The sequence below is a fragment of the Astyanax mexicanus genome, unplaced genomic scaffold (assembly GCF_023375975.1).
Source record: "Astyanax mexicanus isolate ESR-SI-001 unplaced genomic scaffold, AstMex3_surface scaffold_46, whole genome shotgun sequence".
NCBI lineage: Eukaryota > Metazoa > Chordata > Actinopteri > Characiformes > Acestrorhamphidae > Astyanax > Astyanax mexicanus.
In genome coordinates this window covers 645001-655000 of record NW_026040056.1, presented here as the reverse complement: position 1 = coordinate 655000, position 10000 = coordinate 645001, and the positions used below count along the sequence as shown (strand labels likewise).

General features: G+C 46.5%; 1 protein-coding gene and 45 non-coding genes across 47 annotated transcripts in view; 45 read left to right on the top strand and 1 right to left on the bottom strand.

Moving 5' to 3' along the window:
- LOC125795568 (5S ribosomal RNA) overlaps nt 1-15 on the top strand; it is a 119-nt gene extending 104 nt beyond the window's left edge. The window contains exon 1 of the ribosomal RNA XR_007434560.1: nt 1-15. This exon is cut by the window's left edge and continues 104 nt beyond it. This is a non-coding gene — a ribosomal RNA (5S ribosomal RNA).
- Nucleotides 1-10000, bottom strand: part of LOC125795261 (syncytin-A-like) — a 170873-nt gene that overhangs the window by 87865 nt on the left and 73008 nt on the right. The gene's annotated exons all lie outside the window — the stretch shown is intronic.
- Nucleotides 126-244, top strand: LOC125796072 (5S ribosomal RNA). Its single transcript, XR_007435064.1, has one exon. It is a non-coding gene; the product is annotated as a 5S ribosomal RNA (ribosomal RNA).
- Nucleotides 355-473, top strand: LOC125795567 (5S ribosomal RNA). Its single transcript, XR_007434559.1, has one exon. It is a non-coding gene; the product is annotated as a 5S ribosomal RNA (ribosomal RNA).
- On the top strand, nt 584-702 carry LOC125795951 (5S ribosomal RNA). The gene has a single exon (XR_007434943.1). It is a non-coding gene; the product is annotated as a 5S ribosomal RNA (ribosomal RNA).
- LOC125795566 (5S ribosomal RNA) lies at nt 813-931 on the top strand. Its single transcript, XR_007434558.1, has one exon. It is a non-coding gene; the product is annotated as a 5S ribosomal RNA (ribosomal RNA).
- Nucleotides 1042-1160, top strand: LOC125796291 (5S ribosomal RNA). Its single transcript, XR_007435283.1, has one exon. It is a non-coding gene; the product is annotated as a 5S ribosomal RNA (ribosomal RNA).
- LOC125796071 (5S ribosomal RNA) lies at nt 1271-1389 on the top strand. Its single transcript, XR_007435063.1, has one exon. It is a non-coding gene; the product is annotated as a 5S ribosomal RNA (ribosomal RNA).
- LOC125795565 (5S ribosomal RNA) lies at nt 1500-1618 on the top strand. Its single transcript, XR_007434557.1, has one exon. It is a non-coding gene; the product is annotated as a 5S ribosomal RNA (ribosomal RNA).
- Nucleotides 1729-1847, top strand: LOC125795564 (5S ribosomal RNA). The gene has a single exon (XR_007434556.1). It is a non-coding gene; the product is annotated as a 5S ribosomal RNA (ribosomal RNA).
- On the top strand, nt 1958-2076 carry LOC125795950 (5S ribosomal RNA). The gene has a single exon (XR_007434942.1). It is a non-coding gene; the product is annotated as a 5S ribosomal RNA (ribosomal RNA).
- Nucleotides 2187-2305, top strand: LOC125795923 (5S ribosomal RNA). Its single transcript, XR_007434915.1, has one exon. It is a non-coding gene; the product is annotated as a 5S ribosomal RNA (ribosomal RNA).
- On the top strand, nt 2416-2534 carry LOC125795563 (5S ribosomal RNA). The gene has a single exon (XR_007434555.1). It is a non-coding gene; the product is annotated as a 5S ribosomal RNA (ribosomal RNA).
- LOC125795320 (5S ribosomal RNA) lies at nt 2645-2763 on the top strand. Its single transcript, XR_007434312.1, has one exon. It is a non-coding gene; the product is annotated as a 5S ribosomal RNA (ribosomal RNA).
- Nucleotides 2874-2992, top strand: LOC125795562 (5S ribosomal RNA). The gene has a single exon (XR_007434554.1). It is a non-coding gene; the product is annotated as a 5S ribosomal RNA (ribosomal RNA).
- LOC125795561 (5S ribosomal RNA) lies at nt 3103-3221 on the top strand. Its single transcript, XR_007434553.1, has one exon. It is a non-coding gene; the product is annotated as a 5S ribosomal RNA (ribosomal RNA).
- Nucleotides 3332-3450, top strand: LOC125795559 (5S ribosomal RNA). The gene has a single exon (XR_007434551.1). It is a non-coding gene; the product is annotated as a 5S ribosomal RNA (ribosomal RNA).
- Nucleotides 3561-3679, top strand: LOC125795558 (5S ribosomal RNA). Its single transcript, XR_007434550.1, has one exon. It is a non-coding gene; the product is annotated as a 5S ribosomal RNA (ribosomal RNA).
- On the top strand, nt 3790-3908 carry LOC125795557 (5S ribosomal RNA). The gene has a single exon (XR_007434549.1). It is a non-coding gene; the product is annotated as a 5S ribosomal RNA (ribosomal RNA).
- LOC125795556 (5S ribosomal RNA) lies at nt 4019-4137 on the top strand. Its single transcript, XR_007434548.1, has one exon. It is a non-coding gene; the product is annotated as a 5S ribosomal RNA (ribosomal RNA).
- Nucleotides 4248-4366, top strand: LOC125795823 (5S ribosomal RNA). Its single transcript, XR_007434815.1, has one exon. It is a non-coding gene; the product is annotated as a 5S ribosomal RNA (ribosomal RNA).
- LOC125795555 (5S ribosomal RNA) lies at nt 4477-4595 on the top strand. The gene has a single exon (XR_007434547.1). It is a non-coding gene; the product is annotated as a 5S ribosomal RNA (ribosomal RNA).
- On the top strand, nt 4706-4824 carry LOC125795554 (5S ribosomal RNA). Its single transcript, XR_007434546.1, has one exon. It is a non-coding gene; the product is annotated as a 5S ribosomal RNA (ribosomal RNA).
- LOC125795553 (5S ribosomal RNA) lies at nt 4935-5053 on the top strand. The gene has a single exon (XR_007434545.1). It is a non-coding gene; the product is annotated as a 5S ribosomal RNA (ribosomal RNA).
- Nucleotides 5164-5282, top strand: LOC125795971 (5S ribosomal RNA). Its single transcript, XR_007434963.1, has one exon. It is a non-coding gene; the product is annotated as a 5S ribosomal RNA (ribosomal RNA).
- On the top strand, nt 5393-5511 carry LOC125796296 (5S ribosomal RNA). The gene has a single exon (XR_007435288.1). It is a non-coding gene; the product is annotated as a 5S ribosomal RNA (ribosomal RNA).
- LOC125795552 (5S ribosomal RNA) lies at nt 5622-5740 on the top strand. Its single transcript, XR_007434544.1, has one exon. It is a non-coding gene; the product is annotated as a 5S ribosomal RNA (ribosomal RNA).
- On the top strand, nt 5851-5969 carry LOC125795551 (5S ribosomal RNA). The gene has a single exon (XR_007434543.1). It is a non-coding gene; the product is annotated as a 5S ribosomal RNA (ribosomal RNA).
- On the top strand, nt 6080-6198 carry LOC125795822 (5S ribosomal RNA). The gene has a single exon (XR_007434814.1). It is a non-coding gene; the product is annotated as a 5S ribosomal RNA (ribosomal RNA).
- LOC125795550 (5S ribosomal RNA) lies at nt 6309-6427 on the top strand. Its single transcript, XR_007434542.1, has one exon. It is a non-coding gene; the product is annotated as a 5S ribosomal RNA (ribosomal RNA).
- On the top strand, nt 6538-6656 carry LOC125795548 (5S ribosomal RNA). Its single transcript, XR_007434540.1, has one exon. It is a non-coding gene; the product is annotated as a 5S ribosomal RNA (ribosomal RNA).
- Nucleotides 6744-6862, top strand: LOC125795809 (5S ribosomal RNA). The gene has a single exon (XR_007434801.1). It is a non-coding gene; the product is annotated as a 5S ribosomal RNA (ribosomal RNA).
- LOC125795547 (5S ribosomal RNA) lies at nt 6973-7091 on the top strand. The gene has a single exon (XR_007434539.1). It is a non-coding gene; the product is annotated as a 5S ribosomal RNA (ribosomal RNA).
- LOC125795546 (5S ribosomal RNA) lies at nt 7202-7320 on the top strand. Its single transcript, XR_007434538.1, has one exon. It is a non-coding gene; the product is annotated as a 5S ribosomal RNA (ribosomal RNA).
- On the top strand, nt 7431-7549 carry LOC125796131 (5S ribosomal RNA). The gene has a single exon (XR_007435123.1). It is a non-coding gene; the product is annotated as a 5S ribosomal RNA (ribosomal RNA).
- LOC125795973 (5S ribosomal RNA) lies at nt 7660-7778 on the top strand. The gene has a single exon (XR_007434965.1). It is a non-coding gene; the product is annotated as a 5S ribosomal RNA (ribosomal RNA).
- Nucleotides 7889-8007, top strand: LOC125795545 (5S ribosomal RNA). Its single transcript, XR_007434537.1, has one exon. It is a non-coding gene; the product is annotated as a 5S ribosomal RNA (ribosomal RNA).
- Nucleotides 8118-8236, top strand: LOC125796067 (5S ribosomal RNA). Its single transcript, XR_007435059.1, has one exon. It is a non-coding gene; the product is annotated as a 5S ribosomal RNA (ribosomal RNA).
- On the top strand, nt 8347-8465 carry LOC125795544 (5S ribosomal RNA). Its single transcript, XR_007434536.1, has one exon. It is a non-coding gene; the product is annotated as a 5S ribosomal RNA (ribosomal RNA).
- LOC125795542 (5S ribosomal RNA) lies at nt 8576-8694 on the top strand. Its single transcript, XR_007434534.1, has one exon. It is a non-coding gene; the product is annotated as a 5S ribosomal RNA (ribosomal RNA).
- On the top strand, nt 8805-8923 carry LOC125796178 (5S ribosomal RNA). The gene has a single exon (XR_007435170.1). It is a non-coding gene; the product is annotated as a 5S ribosomal RNA (ribosomal RNA).
- LOC125795953 (5S ribosomal RNA) lies at nt 9034-9152 on the top strand. Its single transcript, XR_007434945.1, has one exon. It is a non-coding gene; the product is annotated as a 5S ribosomal RNA (ribosomal RNA).
- On the top strand, nt 9263-9381 carry LOC125796061 (5S ribosomal RNA). Its single transcript, XR_007435053.1, has one exon. It is a non-coding gene; the product is annotated as a 5S ribosomal RNA (ribosomal RNA).
- On the top strand, nt 9492-9610 carry LOC125795541 (5S ribosomal RNA). Its single transcript, XR_007434533.1, has one exon. It is a non-coding gene; the product is annotated as a 5S ribosomal RNA (ribosomal RNA).
- LOC125795772 (5S ribosomal RNA) lies at nt 9721-9839 on the top strand. Its single transcript, XR_007434764.1, has one exon. It is a non-coding gene; the product is annotated as a 5S ribosomal RNA (ribosomal RNA).
- Nucleotides 9950-10000, top strand: part of LOC125795540 (5S ribosomal RNA) — a 119-nt gene continuing 68 nt past the window's right edge. Inside the window, exon 1 of the ribosomal RNA XR_007434532.1 lies at nt 9950-10000. This exon is cut by the window's right edge and continues 68 nt beyond it. This is a non-coding gene — a ribosomal RNA (5S ribosomal RNA).

Here is a 10000-nt window from a genome sequence, read left to right as displayed (position 1 = left end):
CAGGTGCTGTAAGCTTTTCCCCTCTTGCTTCCATTACCATGGTCTTGTTATACATTACTAGTTTGTTATCTGAAACCCAACATAGATGAAGTTGCATAAGTAGTCTTGATGAGAGCTTTGCAATGGCTTACGGTCACACTACCCTGAGAACGCCCGATCTCGTCTGATCTCGGAAGCTAAGCAGGGTTTGGCCTGGTTAGTACTTGGATGGGAGACCACCTGGGAATACCAGGTGCTGTAATTTTTTCCCCTCTTGCTTCCATTACCATGGTCTCGTTATACATTACTAGTTTGTTATCTGAAACCCAACATAGATGAAGTTGCATAAGTAGTCTTGATGAGAGCTCTGCAATGGCTTACGGTCACACTACCCTGAGAACGCCCGATCTCGTCTGATCTCGGAAGCTAAGCAGGGTTTGGCCTGGTTAGTACTTGGATGGGAGACCACCTGGGAATACCAGGTGCTGTAAGCTTTTCCCCTCTTGCTTCCATTACCATGGTCTTGTTATACATTACTAGTTTGTTATCTGAAACCCAACATAGATGAAGTTGCATAAGTAGTCTTGATGAGAGCTCTGCAACGGCTTACGGTCACACTACCCTGAGAACGCCCGATCTCGTCTGATCTCGGAAGCTAAGCAGGGTTTGGCCTGGTTAGTACTTGGATGGGAGACCAATTGGGAATACCAGGTGCTGTAAGCTTTTCCCCTCTTGCTTCCATTACCATGGTCTTGTTATACATTACTAGTTTGTTATCTGAAACCCAACATAGATGAAGTTGCATAAGTAGTCTTGATGAGAGCTCTGCAATGGCTTACGGTCACACTACCCTGAGAACGCCCGATCTCGTCTGATCTCGGAAGCTAAGCAGGGTTTGGCCTGGTTAGTACTTGGATGGGAGACCACCTGGGAATACCAGGTGCTGTAAGCTTTTCCCCTCTTGCTTCCATTACCATGGTCTTGTTATACATTACTAGTTTGTTATCTGAAACCCAACATAGATGAAGTTGCATAAGTAGTCTTGATGAGAGCTCTGCAATGGCTTACGGTCACACTACCCTGAGAACGCCCGATCTCGTCTATTCTCGGAAGCTAAGCAGGGTTTGGCCTGGTTAGTACTTGGATGGGAGACCACCTGGGAATACCAGGTGCTGTAAGCTTTTCCCCTCTTGCTTCCATTACCATGGTCTTGTTATACATTACTAGTTTGTTATCTGAAACCCAACATAGATGAAGTTGCATAAGTAGTCTTGATGAGAGCTTTGCAATGGCTTACGGTCACACTACCCTGAGAACGCCCGATCTCGTCTGATCTCGGAAGCTAAGCAGGGTTTGGCCTGGTTAGTACTTGGATGGGAGACCACCTGGGAATACCAGGTGCTGTAATTTTTTCCCCTCTTGCTTCCATTACCATGGTCTCGTTATACATTACTAGTTTGTTATCTGAAACCCAACATAGATGAAGTTGCATAAGTAGTCTTGATGAGAGCTCTGCAATGGCTTACGGTCACACTACCCTGAGAACGCCCGATCTCGTCTGATCTCGGAAGCTAAGCAGGGTTTGGCCTGGTTAGTACTTGGATGGGAGACCACCTGGGAATACCAGGTGCTGTAAGCTTTTCCCCTCTTGCTTCCATTACCATGGTCTTGTTATACATTACTAGTTTGTTATCTGAAACCCAACATAGATGAAGTTGCATAAGTAGTCTTGATGAGAGCTCTGCAATGGCTTACGGTCACACTACCCTGAGAACGCCCGATCTCGTCTGATCTCGGAAGCTAAGCAGGGTTTGGCCTGGTTAGTACTTGGATGGGAGACCACCTGGGAATACCAGGTGCTGTAAGCTTTTCCCCTCTTGCTTCCATTACCATGGTCTTGTTATACATTACTAGTTTGTTATCTGAAACCCAACATAGATGAAGTTGCATAAGTAGTCTTGATGAGAGCTCTGCAATGGCTTACGGTCACACTACCCTGAGAACGCCCGATCTCGTCTGATCTCGGAAGCTAAGCAGGGTTTGGCCTGGTTAGTACTTGGATGGGAGACCAATTGGGAATACCAGGTGCTGTAAGCTTTTCCCCTCTTGCTTCCATTACCATGGTCTTGTTATACATTACTAGTTTGTTATCTGAAACCCAACATAGATGAAGTTGCATAAGTAGTCTTGATGAGAGCTCTGCAATGGATTACGGTCACACTACCCTGAGAACGCCCGATCTCGTCTGATCTCGGAAGCTAAGCAGGGTTTGGCCTGGTTAGTACTTGGATGGGAGACCACCTGGGAATACCAGGTGCTGTAAGCTTTTCCCCTCTTGCTTCCATTACCATGGTCTTGTTATACATTACTAGTTTGTTATCTGAAACCCAACATAGATGAAGTTGCATAAGTAGTCTTGATGAGAGCTCTGTAATGGCTTACGGTCACACTACCCTGAGAACGCCCGATCTCGTCTGATCTCGGAAGCTAAGCAGGGTTTGGCCTGGTTAGTACTTGGATGGGAGACCACCTGGGAATACCAGGTGCTGTAAGCTTTTCCCCTCTTGCTTCCATTACCATGGTCTTGTTATACATTACTAGTTTGTTATCTGAAACCCAACATAGATGAAGTTGCATAAGTAGTCTTGATGAGAGCTCTGCAATGGCTTACGGTCACACTACCCTGAGAACACCCGATCTCGTCTGATCTCGGAAGCTAAGCAGGGTTTGGCCTGGTTAGTACTTGGATGGGAGACCACCTGGGAATACCAGGTGCTGTAAGCTTTTCCCCTCTTGCTTCCATTACCATGGTCTTGTTATACATTACTAGTTTGTTATCTGAAACCCAACATAGATGAAGTTGCATAAGTAGTCTTGATGAGAGCTCTGCAATGGCTTACGGTCACACTACCCTGAGAACGCCCGATCTCGTCTGATCTCGGAAGCTAAGCAGGGTTTGGCCTGGTTAGTACTTGGATGGGAGACCACCTGGGAATACCAGGTGCTGTAAGCTTTTCCCCTCTTGCTTCCATTACCATGGTCTTGTTATACATTACTAGTTTGTTATCTGAAACCCAACATAGATGAAGTTGCATAAGTAGTCTTGATGAGAGCTCTGCAATGGCTTACGGTCACACTACCCTGAGAACGCCCGATCTCGTCTGATCTCGGAAGCTAAGCAGGGTTTGGCCTGGTTAGTACTTGGATGGGAGACCACCTGGGAATACCAGGTGCTGTAAGCTTTTCCCCTCTTGCTTCCATTACCATGGTCTTGTTATACATTACTAGTTTGTTATCTGAAACCCAACATAGATGAAGTTGCATAAGTAGTCTTGATGAGAGCTCTGCAATGGCTTACGGTCACACTACCCTGAGAACGCCCGATCTCGTCTGATCTCGGAAGCTAAGCAGGGTTTGGCCTGGTTAGTACTTGGATGGGAGACCACCTGGGAATACCAGGTGCTGTAAGCTTTTCCCCTCTTGCTTCCATTACCATGGTCTTGTTATACATTACTAGTTTGTTATCTGAAACCCAACATAGATGAAGTTGCATAAGTAGTCTTGATGAGAGCTCTGCAATGGCTTACGGTCACACTACCCTGAGAACGCCCGATCTCGTCTGATCTCGGAAGCTAAGCAGGGTTTGGCCTGGTTAGTACTTGGATGGGAGACCACCTGGGAATACCAGGTGCTGTAAGCTTTTCCCCTCTTGCTTCCATTACCATGGTCTTGTTATACATTACTAGTTTGTTATCTGAAACCCAACATAGATGAAGTTGCATAAGTAGTCTTGATGAGAGCTCTGCAATGGCTTACGGTCACACTACCCTGAGAACGCCCGATCTCGTCTGATCTCGGAAGCTAAGCAGGGTTTGGCCTGGTTAGTACTTGGATGGGAGACCACCTGGGAATACCAGGTGCTGTAAGCTTTTCCCCTCTTGCTTCCATTACCATGGTCTTGTTATACATTACTAGTTTGTTATCTGAAACCCAACATAGATGAAGTTGCATAAGTAGTCTTGATGAGAGCTCTGCAATGGCTTACGGTCACACTACCCTGAGAACGCCCGATCTCGTCTGATCTCGGAAGCTAAGCAGGGTTTGGCCTGGTTAGTACTTGGATGGGAGACCACCTGGGAATACCAGGTGCTGTAAGCTTTTCCCCTCTTGCTTCCATTACCATGGTCTTGTTATACATTACTAGTTTGTTATCTGAAACCCAACATAGATGAAGTTGCATAAGTAGTCTTGATGAGAGCTCTGCAATGGCTTGCGGTCACACTACCCTGAGAACGCCCGATCTCGTCTGATCTCGGAAGCTAAGCAGGGTTTGGCCTGGTTAGTACTTGGATGGGAGACCACCTGGGAATACCAGGTGCTGTAAGCTTTTCCCCTCTTGCTTCCATTACCATGGTCTTGTTATACATTACTAGTTTGTTATCTGAAACCCAACATAGATGAAGTTGCATAAGTAGTCTTGATGAGAGCTCTGCAATGGCTTACGGTCACACTACCCTGAGAACGCCCGATCTCGTCTGATCTCGGAAGCTAAGCAGGGTTTGGCCTGGTTAGTACTTGGATGGGAGACCACCTGGGAATACCAGGTGCTGTAAGCTTTTCCCCTCTTGCTTCCATTACCATGGTCTTGTTATACATTACTAGTTTGTTATCTGAAACCCAACATAGATGAAGTTGCATAAGTAGTCTTGATGAGAGCTCTCCAATGGCTTACGGTCACACTACCCTGAGAACGCCCGATCTCGTCTGATCTCGGAAGCTAAGCAGGGTTTGGCCTGGTTAGTACTTGGATGGGAGACCACCTGGGAATACCAGGTGCTGTAAGCTTTTCCCCTCTTGCTTCCATTACCATGGTCTTGTTATACATTACTAGTTTGTTATCTGAAACCCAACATAGATGAAGTTGCATAAGTAGTCTTGATGAGAGCTCTGCAATGGCTTACGGTCACACTACCCTGAGAACGCCCGATCTCGTCTGATCTCGGAAGCTAAGCAGGGTTTGGCCTGGTTAGTACTTGGATGGGAGACCACCTGGGAATACCAGGTGCTGTAAGCTTTTCCCCTCTTGCTTCCATTACCATGGTCTTGTTATACATTACTAGTTTGTTATCTGAAACCCAACATAGATGAAGTTGCATAAGTAGTCTTGATGAGAGCTCTGCAATGGCTTAGGGTCACACTACCCTGAGAACGCCCGATCTCGTCTGATCTCGGAAGCTAAGCAGGGTTTGGCCTGGTTAGTACTTGGATGGGAGACCACCTGGGAATACCAGGTGCTGTAAGCTTTTCCCCTCTTGCTTCCATTACCATGGTCTTGTTATACATTACTAGTTTGTTATCTGAAACCCAACATAGATGAAGTTGCATAAGTAGTCTTGATGAGAGCTCTGCTATGGCTTACGGTCACACTACCCTGAGAACGCCCGATCTCGTCTGATCTCGGAAGCTAAGCAGGGTTTGGCCTGGTTAGTACTTGGATGTAAGACCACCTGGGAATACCAGGTGCTGTAAGCTTTTCCCCTCTTGCTTCCATTACCATGGTCTTGTTATACATTACTAGTTTGTTATCTGAAACCCAACATAGATGAAGTTGCATAAGTAGTCTTGATGAGAGCTCTGCAATGGCTTACGGTCACACTACCCTGAGAACGCCCGATCTCGTCTGATCTCGGAAGCTAAGCAGGGTTTGGCCTGGTTAGTACTTGGATGGGAGACCACCTGGGAATACCAGGTGCTGTAAGCTTTTCCCCTCTTGCTTCCATTACCATGGTCTTGTTATACATTACTAGTTTGTTATCTGAAACCCAACATAGATGAAGTTGCATAAGTAGTCTTGATGAGAGCTCTGCAATGGCTTACGGTCACACTACCCTGAGAACGCCCGATCTCGTCTGATCTCGGAAGCTAAGCAGGGTTTGGCCTGGTTAGTACTTGGATGGGAGACCACCTGGGAATACCAGGTGCTGTAAGCTTTTCCCCTCTTGCTTCCATTACCATGGTCTTGTTATACATTACTAGTTTGTTATCTGAAACCCAACATAGATGAAGTTGCATAAGTAGTCTTGATGAGAGCTCTGCCATGGCTTGCGGTCACACTACCCTGAGAACGCCCGATCTCGTCTGATCTCGGAAGCTAAGCAGGGTTTGGCCTGGTTAGTACTTGGATGGGAGACCACCTGGGAATACCAGGTGCTGTAAGCTTTTCCCCTCTTGCTTCCATTACCATGGTCTTGTTATACATTACTAGTTTGTTATCTGAAACCCAACATAGATGAAGTTGCATAAGTAGTCTTGATGAGAGCTCTGCAATGGCTTACGGTCACACTACCCTGAGAACGCCCGATCTCGTCTGATCTCGGAAGCTAAGCAGGGTTTGGCCTGGTTAGTACTTGGATGGGAGACCACCTGGGAATACCAGGTGCTGTAAGCTTTTCCCCTCTTGCTTCCATTACCATGGTCTTGTTATACATTACTAGTTTGTTATCTGAAACCCAACATAGATGAAGTTGCATAAGTAGTCTTGATGAGAGCTCTGCAATGGCTTACGGTCACACTACCCTGAGAACGCCCGATCTCGTCTGATCTCGGAAGCTAAGCAGGGTTTGGCCTGGTTAGTACTTGGATGGGAGACCACCTGGGAATACCAGGTGCTGTAAGCTTTTCCCCTCTTGCTTCCATTACCATGGTCTTGTTATACATTACTAGTTTGTTATCTGAAACCCAACATAGATGAGAGCTCTGCAATGGCTTACGGTCACACTACCCTGAGAACGCCCGATCTCGTCTGATCTCGGAAGCTAAGCAGGGTTTGGCCTGGTTAGTACTTGGATGGGAGACCACCTGGGAATATCAGGTGCTGTAAGCTTTTCCCCTCTTGCTTCCATTACCATGGTCTTGTTATACATTACTAGTTTGTTATCTGAAACCCAACATAGATGAAGTTGCATAAGTAGTCTTGATGAGAGCTCTGCAATGGCTTACGGTCACACTACCCTGAGAACGCCCGATCTCGTCTGATCTCGGAAGCTAAGCAGGGTTTGGCCTGGTTAGTACTTGGATGGGAGACCACCTGGGAATACCAGGTGCTGTAAGCTTTTCCCCTCTTGCTTCCATTACCATGGTCTTGTTATACATTACTAGTTTGTTATCTGAAACCCAACATAGATGAAGTTGCATAAGTAGTCTTGATGAGAGCTCTGCAATGGCTTACGGTCACACTACCCTGAGAACGCCCGATCTCGTCTGATCTCGGAAGCTAAGCAGGGTTTGGCCTGGTTAGTACTTGGATGGGAGACCACCTGGGAATACCAGGTGCTGTAAGCTTTTCCCCTCTTGCTTCCATTACCATGGTCTTGTTATACATTACTAGTTTGTTATCTGAAACCCAACATAGATGAAGTTGCATAAGTAGTCTTGATGAGAGCTATGCAATGGCTTACGGTCACACTACCCTGAGAACGCCCGATCTCGTCTGATCTCGGAAGCTAAGCAGGGTTTGGCCTGGTTAGTACTTGGATGGGAGACCACCTGGGAATACCATGTGCTGTAAGCTTTTCCCCTCTTGCTTCCATTACCATGGTCTTGTTATACATTACTAGTTTGTTATCTGAAACCCAACATAGATGAAGTTGCATAAGTAGTCTTGATGAGAGCTCTGCAACGGCTTACGGTCACACTACCCTGAGAACGCCCGATCTCGTCTGATCTCGGAAGCTAAGCAGGGTTTGGCCTGGTTAGTACTTGGATGGGAGACCACCTGGGAATAGCAGGTGCTGTAAGCTTTTCCCATCTTGCTTCCATTACCATGGTCTTGTTATACATTACTAGTTTGTTATCTGAAACCCAACATAGATGAAGTTGCATAAGTAGTCTTGATGAGAGCTCTGCAATGGCTTACGGTCACACTACCCTGAGAACGCCCGATCTCGTCTGATCTCGGAAGCTAAGCAGGGTTTGGCCTGGTTAGTACTTGGATGGGAGACCACCTGGGAATACCAGGTGCTGTAAGCTTTTCCCCTCTTGCTTCCATTACCATGGTCTTGTTATACATTACTAGTTTGTTATCTGAAACCCAACATAGATGAAGTTGCATAAGTAGTCTTGATGAGAGCTCTGCAATGGCTTACGGTCACACTACCCTGAGAACGCCAGATCTCGTCTGATCTCGGAAGCTAAGCAGGGTTTGGCCTGGTTAGTACTTGGATGGGAGACCACCTGGGAATACCAGGTGCTGTAAGCTTTTCCCCTCTTGCTTCCATTACCATGGTCTTGTTATACATTACTAGTTTGTTATCTGAAACCCAACATAGATGAAGTTGCATAAGTAGTCTTGATGAGAGCTCTGCAATGGCTTACGGTCACACTACCCTGAGAACGCCCGATCTCGTCTGATCTCGGAAGCTAAGCAGGGTTTGGCCTGGTTAGTACTTGGATGGGAGACCACCTGGGAATACCAGGTGCTGTAAGCTTTTCCCCTCTTGCTTCCGTTTCCATGGTCTTGTTATACATTACTAGTTTGTTATCTGAAACCCAACATAGATGAAGTTGCATAAGTAGTCTTGATGAGAGCTCTGCAATGGCTTACGGTCACACTACCCTGAGAACGCCCGATCTCGTCTGATCTCGGAAGCTAAGCAGGGTTTGGCCTGGTTAGTACTTGGATGGGAGACCACCTGGGAATACCAGGTGCTGTAAGCTTTTCCCCTCTTGCTTCCATTACCATGGTCTTGTTATACATTACTAGTTTGTTATCTGAAACCCAACATAGATGAAGTTGCATAAGTAGTCTTGATGAGAGCTCTGCAATGGCTTAAGGTCACACTACCCTGAGAACGCCCGATCTCGTCTGATCTCGGAAGCTAAGCAGGGTTTGGCCTGGTTAGTACTTGGATGGGAGACCACCTGGGAATACCAGGTGCTGTAAGCTTTTCCCCTCTTGCTTCCATTACCATGGTCTTGTTATACATTACTAGTTTGTTATCTGAAACCCAACATAGATGAAGTTGCATAAGTAGTCTTGATGAGAGCTCTGCAATGGCTTACGGTCACACTACCCTGAGAACGCCCGATCTCGTCTGATCTCGGAAGCTAAGCAGGGTTTGGCCTGGTTAGTATTTGGATGGGAGACCACCTGGGAATACCAGGTGCTGTAAGCTTTTCCCCTCTTGCTTCCATTACCATGGTCTTGTTATACATTACTAGTTTGTTATCTGAAACCCAACATAGATGAAGTTGCATAAGTAGTCTTGATGAGAGCTCTGCAATGGCTTACGGTCACACTACCCTGAGAACGCCCGATCTCGTCTGATCTCGGAAGCTAAGAAGGGTTTGGCCTGGTTAGTACTTGGATGGGAGACCACCTGGGAATACCAGGTGCTGTAAGCTTTTCCCCTCTTGCTTCCATTACCATGGTCTTGTTATACATTACTAGTTTGTTATCTGAAACCCAACATAGATGAAGTTGCATAAGTAGTCTTGATGAGAGCTCTGCAATGGCTTACGGTCACACTACCCTGAGAACGCCCGATCTCGTCTGATCTCGGAAGCTAAGCAGGGTTTGGCCTGGTTAGTACTTGGATGGGAGACCACCTGGGAATACCAGGTGCTGTAAGCTTTTCCCCTCTTGCTTCCATTACCATGGTCTTGTTATACATTACTAGTTTGTTATCTGAAACCCAACATAGATGAAGTTGCATAAGTAGTCTTGATGAGAGCTCTGCAATGGCTTACAGTCACACTACCCTGAGAACGCCCGATCTCGTTTGATCTCGGAAGCTAAGCAGGGTTTGGCCTGGTTAGTACTTGGATGGGAGACCACCTGGGAATACCAGGTGCTGTAAGCTTTTCCCCTCTTGCTTCCATTACCATGGTCTTGTTATACATTACTAGTTTGTTATCTGAAACCCAACATAGATGAAGTTGCATAAGTAGTCTTGATGAGAGCTCTGCAATGGCTTACGGTCACACTACCCTGAGAACGCCCGATCTCGTCTGATCTCGGAAG